An 8,787-nucleotide genomic window follows, 5' to 3' on the forward strand; every position below is an offset into this window, starting at 1 on the left:
TTTTAGAAATGTGTATTAACAAAATACGAAGAGTGCAAGTCTCCATAGAAATAAAATGAATGGTTTAGGAGTGCTGTAAGGATTCTTTATGTCCTTGTTATAAAAAAATTAAATAAAACTAGAAAGGTTACCCCTGTTACACAGGGACCAGAAGCTTTCAATATTGTTTCCGAATCGATAAATATGATAGACGTAGAAAGTGTAAAGATGAAAAGCCCAGACTTTGGTTCGGACCGTTTTTTTTCATGTTTTTATGAAAAAATGTAAATTTTTTTACTGAAAGGATCAGAAGTTTCAAAACGGTTAAAGAATTAAAGGGGTAGGATTTAACAAATTCTTAGAAAATTGATCAAAGTTGTCAAACCATTAAAGTTTTGTGGCCAAACTTTAAATATTAAAAAGTTCCTAAAAAGTATAAAAATAATGATTGCAATGACCAAAAGTCAAAATAGATAAAAAATGAGGAGCATAGTGCATGAATCATTTCTGCCAAAAAAAAAATGTTCAGTTTACTATTCCTAATATATATATATATATATATATATATATATATATATATATATATATATATATATATATATATATATATATATATAACACTAAAGCAACTAACTCAAATTTTAAAATAAATAAAAATGCCACTACCGAATTATGCATTAGCCAAAGTAATAGAAAAACATTAAGATTTTGTTAATTAGCAAACATAATTCTATCAAACCTTTATTTAGCATATTAATTTCTTTCTCATCCACACACATAATCCATTTGTAAATTTATTAACAACTAACTCAACCTAACTTTCTATCATAAAAACTTATAATTTGTAATCCATTTTTATTATTTTTCAAGGTTATAAAAAATAAAACAATTTATTTTGTTTTTTAAAAAACTAAAATTTCATTATGTTTATCTTTCAATTTTAAAATTTAAAATTTATATATATATATATATATATATATATATATATATATATATATATATATATATATATATATATATATATATATATTAAAATGTATCAATATTAGTAGAAAAAAATCAGACATTTATTGTGTATTATTTACTTTTAATAAGAATAAAATATAATTAATTACTAAATAAGTTTGACAAAGAAAAAATAAATCATCCTATTAGATTATGCCATTAAGGCCATGAGTCGTTCACCAACTCACTCAATTAATTTTAGTTGAATTTATTTGTCTTATAATGTTTTGGGTTTTGGTTTTGATTTAGGTTTACATAGCTAGTCAAACAATTTATGGATAATCATAAAATACCATAATATTATGAAAAATATCGACAAATAACCACGGGCAAGTCCGGTTTCTAAATCGCACCGAACTTGTACAGGAACAGAAAGTTCCAAAACCGAAAACCCAATTTTGTGGGTATCGAGAACCAATTCCATTTTAGTATCAATTAGTACTATATGGTACCTGTAGTTTGGTGCCAATCCCATTTTAGTATCAATTTCTATGTGCAACATTTCATGTTTGAGGCTGTAGAGTTCGAGCTTAAGTACAACAAAACAAGAGGTTCTTAACCCACATCTGAAATTAAGAAAAGAAAGAACATATAGGAAAATAATCAGCCCCGTCTGAGTTCATATAAGAGAGTTACGAGTATACAAAGCTAAAGAATTTTTTACACAACTTCTGTTAAGAAGAAAATAGTCTGAGAAATTTTATGTTTCAGGTACTCATGTTTAGTAGTATGTAACTTAGACTATACTTATTCAAACCAGTTGATTCTTGAGCCTAACATGTAAATAAGATAGAGAAGAAGGTACAAGGATAAATTAGGTTAATATAAGTTCATATGAGAGATTTTTAAGTGTTTAAAGTTGAATGAAATTATACACAAATTCTAATAAGAAAAAAAACTAAGTCTGGAAAATTAAAGTTTTTTAAGTCTTCATTTTTAGGGCTATGTGACTTAGACTATACTTATCTAGAGTAGTTGATGCTTAAGCCTAATATATAGAGAAGAAGGTACATGAAGAAGAAGAATAAGCTCATTTGTACGAAAGTGTTATAAGATTATCCTCATTAGCAACCTAATCCAGCCCAACTTTTTATAAATAATTAATTTCTCTCTCTTCCACCTATACAACTCAATCCAATATAATTAGTTACCCCGTTAGCAATCCAACCCAACCTATCTTATATTAAATTTTTATATTTATAAAACCATATCAATATTTGTCTAATTTTGTAGAGAAAAATATATCAAGTATTTTGATATATTTTATTTAACTTTTTATGAAAGATAAAGTTCACTTATTAACAAAAGTTAGTTTTTTATATAAAAAGTAAATGATTCCTTTTAACAAAGTTAGACACGTAGGAAATCTATATATATACAAGCTAAAAGCATTAGGTATGGGCCCGTTGAGGTGGTGTTATAACAACTTATAACACCAAGGGGAAATGGTGTTCATGGTGTTATAACCATGTTATGAGGAGGTTAAGAGGAGAAAAATAGAGAGAGAAGAAATGTGCAGCAAATCAATGTTCTTGTTTCAATATGTCATAACGCCAACAAGATATACCATAACACCAAGGGGGAAATGGTGTTCATGGTGTTATGACCATGTTATGAGATGCCACATCAGCAAAAACACCACTTCTCGTTGCCCATAGCATATACTCTAAAGTGAGCTGAGGGCGTGGTCACGAACTGGATCACCAAAGATTATCTACTTATTATTTTTTTTAATATTTCTTTTCCTATGACCCGTTGGCAAGAAGCCCCAATGGGGTAGTCTAAGGATCAAAATTAGTTCATTTGATCTTTAAGGGTATTCCTTTAAAATTTTGGTTCAGATCCGATACTTACTTGAACCCAAAGCACCGAATACTGCTAGTCCCGAGAACTAAAATGCTTGATTTAGTGGAATTGAGCACCAACCTCCATGTAATTATAAGGTATTGTTTCCGATTCCAATATGGTACCATCGGACTTTTTGCTCATCCCTACAAATAACCCAAATTGTTTTGGTTAAACCTAATGTCTATTTTGTCTAAAATATTGAATTTTGGGCCATATTAATTTTGTTGGATTAGCATTATGTCACATTAAATGTGATTTTGTGAAAAGTAAAAGATTTTTTGGATTCAAATTAAACGTTACATACAAAGTTAAAAAAAAATGTATTCTAAAATTTTAAGAACGTGCCTGAAGTCCCAAAAATTTTAAGAAATGTTTAGATTTTACTTAACCAAAATCTAAAAAAAAATATTAAAAACCATACCAAAAGCAAAGTGAATTACGATACAAGGATATAAAAACATGTCAAATAGTTGAAAAAAACATTGATAATAAACATTTCAGATTTAAGAGGCCACAAAATTTATTTTGATATTGTGCAAATGAGAGAAAAATACATATAAATTAGGAATGATATCCAGTTTGAAAAATGCTACATTTCGGAATGATATCCAGTTTGAAAAATGATCAAAATTAGGTTAATTACTTATATTTCCGATAAATATGTTGTCATTTTTAAAGTAAATTTCAGTTTTGTTCCATGTGGTTTGATTAGATTCGCACTTTTAGTCCAATATTTGAAAATTTGATAAAATGCATTCATATGGTTTTTAAAGAAATTGAACTATACATCCTTACTCCATTTAAAAAAACCATTTTACCATTACTTTTATATTTTTGTTTTTTCTTATATATATATATGTGTGTGTGTGTGTGTGGCGGAGCCAGACTCAAAGCAAAGGGGTATCCTAATTTTTTTTTTCCGGGTATCACCGCAACGGCTGAGCATGGGGCGGGTCGGATCAGTTTTGACCTAAAATCAAACCCAAATCTGATAGCGACGGTTTTGAATCTTTTAAAACCAAACAAAACTCAAACCCATCAATTTGATGTTATGGTTTTCAGTTTGTACATGAGTTTCCTCGTTTGGTTTTGGTATTAAACTCAAACCTTAATAGAATCGTTAGCTAACTTTAAGTCTTGTTATATAAACATAAAGTTGAAGTATTTTTTGATACTTGAATCAATGTGGGACTCAAAGTTGATATAAAATGAATCATGATGATAAGATTTTATAATAGATGAAAACAACTGAGTTTACATGTGTTTTGCGATGTGGGATAGAATAGCTTAGAAATTAAAAGAGAATAGAATAGCTGGAAAAATAAAAGAAATATAAACAAAGGATTTGTAGGGAACAAGAATTGATCTTAAGACCTTTGTTTCAATAACCCAACACCTTACCCAGTAGACTAGCTATATGTTTGTGTTTATAAGTGAAGGGATGCATATATATACACTAAAAAAACAAAAATTTTCTAAAAAATTACATTACCGAAATTTTTTTGAGGGGTATCCCGGGATACCCCTTGGATCCGCCTATGTATATATATATATATATATATATATATATATATATATATAACAAATAATATGCATTGCAATTTTTTTAAACCACAATGATACATCTTGTTAAATTTTTAAAGGTTTGTCTGAAAGTACGAATCTAACCAAACCACAGGACTAAAACTTTAATTTACTTTTTTATAATTATGCCGAGAGTTTTGGGAAACCTACCCATAGTTGAAATCCACAAACTCATGAAAATTATAACTTTAAATTTTACAAAAGTATTTGATAAAAGTTGCTTTTAGCTCTTAAATATATAAAATTAGATAAAAAAAATCAAAAACTAAAAGTCGTGGAAAACTTGAAATATCTTCTAGATTATAGATTTTTTTTGTTTAAAATAAAAGCTAAATTTCCTATTGCCAAACATAGTTTTTGTTTTTAATTATTTTTTTTTATTATTAAAAGCTATCAAATATTGAATACACCCTAAACATTCTACGTTACTTAATGGTAAAATTTTATAACATGATGCTATTATAAATACATTATTTGAAAGTATTTTTTTTAACGGTAAATACAATATAATCATAAACTACTTTTAAATCCGCATTTCTTTCCGACGAGGTATGAACCCTCAACCTCAAGGAGGAATTGGATTAGAAGCCTTTGGTATTTGAAAGTAGGTTACTTTATATATTTTTCCCTAAAAAAAGCTAACATAGTGAAATAAAGAAATGATATATTGCATGTAAGATATATGTAGTTTCAATTAAATAAAAGAAAGTCACCAATAGTTAACGTTCATCATAAGTAATACGAATTTCATTTATGACTATAATCGAGTGTGGTTATGTGCAGATTTTCCTATTAACTTGTTCCTCAAGTTAAGTCATATACTTATCTCTTTTCTGCTTCATTCGAAATTTACATTTATTAATTCTTGGATGATAAAACAATTAATATAATGCTCAATACTCAAGGGAGTATTTTAATGGTGATAGCCTCTTTTTAGGGGCTGTGTGGGTTTGATGCATAATAAGCCCCAAAAGCTACTTTTCTTGGATCATTCAATATCAACCATTTAGAATTTCTTGGATCACATGCCTCCTCGAATACAATTCACATTTTTATAATATCAAATTTCTCAATCTGCTGCCCCTAAAATATTCTAATGAATTCACCACTTCACAACCATTGTTGTTATTAATTAGGCTAACCGGAGTGCAAGTTTTCCATGCATGAGAATCCGATGTTGCGTAGCAAAAGACGTGTGAACACTTTCACCAGGCCGGTGTTCTGGCTATGGCGTGAGTCCGAAGACGGGATGTGGAGATGAGTTTGGCAACGGACCATTTGACCCACAAAAATCCTATCGTTATCAAATTAAAAAAAAAAAAAAAAAAAAAAAAAAATCTTTTTTTCAATTTAAAACTTACCAACTACAACTATAAATACCTATTATTTTACTAACATTTTACACTACAAAAAACATTTTCTTCTAATATATTTTTTACCATTTACCTATAAAACCAAATCAAAAAACCTCATCTACTCCAAACATCCAAATATCCTTATGTTTTTTTAGTACTTTACGTTTAATTTTCTAAGTTTTTTTTTTTTTTTTTTTTTTTTTAATGTTTTTTTAGTAATTTAGCTTTAATTTTCTATGTTTTTTAATTAATGTAATGTGGTTTTAATTAATGTAAAATATTTTATTATGTTTTAAATTATGTTTTTTATTATATATATATATATATATATATATATATATATATATATATATATATATATATATATATTGTGGAGTGGTAACCATTTCCAATGTGCATTGAGTTGGTAATGAAGCTGACGTGGCGTTGAGTTGTCGGTGCTTTTTCGGTGGCTTGGCTATAACAATACCCCATAGCCTTAGGACGGCGAAGAAAAAATAAAACCCGAACTCAAATCAAATGAAAAATATAAATAAATAAATAAGCTAACAATCGTAAAAAAAATGGATATTTTTGGTTTTGAAAAATTTTAAAATATAAAAAAACGAGTTTCTCGTTAGGGGTGAATATTATTTTGTTTGAAACCGAAAAAATGAAAATCAAACCAAATTTCGGGTTAAACCAAATTGTGAATTTAGTTTTTGGTTTGGTTTCAGAGTAAACCGAATTATGAATTTTGTTTATGATTTGAGTTAGCAAGTGATATTTGGACCAAATCGAATCGAATTCTCAAATTTAATTAATTAATATCTTAACAATTTATAAAATATTGAAAACATATGTTTAATAATCCAACTGAGCATTTTACATTTTACATCTTACACTGGGATCTCAAAACTCCAAACTTTCTCTCTTGGTCTCATCTCTTCGGTTTTCTGCAAACAAATAGTCTAATGATTTAGGCTATGGTTTGCGTATTAGCTGAAAAACTAACTGATAACTGAAAAACTAGTTGTTAATTGAAAAGTTAGCTGATAGCTGAAAAACTAGCTGATAAAAAAATGACGTTTGGTAAAGCTAGCTGAAAAGTTAGCTAAAATATATAAAATTACATAAAATGGCATGTAACAATATGCGTTTCTATAATTAATTAAGAGGTATATTTGGAAATTTTTTAAAAAGCTCCAAAAAAACTAGTTTAAGCAGCTTTTCAAAAACCTAGCTTATCAGCTATTTTTTGGCTTACCAAACATGACAACATAAAAAAGCTCGAAAAATAAACTAGCTTATCAGTTAGCCGTGGCACGCCAAACACAACCTTAGTTTCAGTTTTGATTTCCATGATCCAATTTCAATAAATTTAATATTTTTTAGACTATATTATAGAAATGGTCTATTTGTTTTTATGAAAGTTGTACTCTCAGACTAAATTATAAAAACCAAATTTTACGGTTTTCAAATATAAATAAATAAATTGTAAGGAAATTTGAAATGCTTTTTAGCAAAACAAAAATGAAAGTAAACATAGAAAGTAAATCGATTTTCTAACCCAAACAAATCAAACTAAATCATGAAAACCGAAACTAAATGGTTTTTCAGCAACTTTGTCGTTTCACGTCTACATATAGCGATAAAGACGAACTTTGTTGTTTCGCGTCTACATATATCAATATAGATGTCATAGACAACAATATATATATATATATATATATATATATATATATATATATATATATATATATATATATATATATATATATATATATATATATAATTTTTGTTGTCTAATGACATCTATATAGATATATGTAGACGCGAAACAACAAAATAGATGTATGACTCTAAAACTTGTACTTGCCGCCGAGTTTTGACAAAATGGCGCTTTAAGTCAAATATGTATATAAAAATCAATAATAGTAGAATATATATATATATATATATATATATATATATATATATATATATATATATATATATATATATATATATATATATATATTCTACTATATACCCATCACGAGCCTAAACCAAAAGGAGCCCAAAATAGAAGTCTAATGGCCCAACAAAGCTCAAACTAAGAAAACCCAACCAATAGCCCAAACCCGAGAATACCAAGCCCGAACTTCCATATGTTGAGTACGCGGGGCGTACTCAGCTCGTACGCTAAGCGTACTTTGTCCGGGGTCAGTACGCGCAACATACCATCGGGGTACGCCCAACGTACTCTCTAGGCCACCTTTTCACTCCATTAAGCACATATCGACTAAGACAAAGTGTCAAAACTCTCAAGTCTGATTCTCTAAGGCTGCTTATCGTGTAAAGTTGACAACTTTACACTCATGCATGGTTTAAAGGGATCCAAAAGCTCAAAAAGAGCTTAATAAAGGTCTTCATGCTTGCTTAGACCAAAACGTTCCATAAATTTAACATTTTTATGAACATGGGGACCAAATGGAGCCAAGATCTAGCATTCATAGCTTCTGGAGTAGATCAGAAGCTCACATTTAATTCAAAAGTTTCTAAAAGTGCACAAAATACTCCATAACTAGATCTAACACTAAAGACCATCAAGGTGAGAGATTTTTACCTAAAAATGCTTGCAAATGAGAAGAAGATCCTGGATCTACAAGTTCAAGCTATCCCCTCAAGTGCTCCTCTTCCGCTTCTTCACAAACCACCAACAAACACTATTCCAAGCTTAAAACTCACCAAATCACTTTGCGGTTTCGATTTTAGGATAATGGGAGATGGGGGTTGGTTTAAAATGTCCAAAATATTTAGGGTTTTCATCTAGGTGGAGTGCGCCGCGCGCACTTGGTGGTTGTCGAGGCCAACAAAATTAATAACCCCATATCTTTTACACTAGAATAGTGTATAGTGGTAAATAGGTCGAATCCACGGGGATTGGTTCAATTTTATAACTCTATGAAAAATCTCTTTGTAAAATTATGTATAAAATAACAATAATAGTAAAAATGGGGGTTTTGATCTTTTAAAACACTTGAAATAAAACTAG

This window comes from Lactuca saligna, chromosome 3 (assembly GCF_052625555.1).
Source record: "Lactuca saligna cultivar CGN05327 chromosome 3, ASM5262555v1, whole genome shotgun sequence".
Classification (NCBI taxonomy): domain Eukaryota; kingdom Viridiplantae; phylum Streptophyta; class Magnoliopsida; order Asterales; family Asteraceae; genus Lactuca; species Lactuca saligna.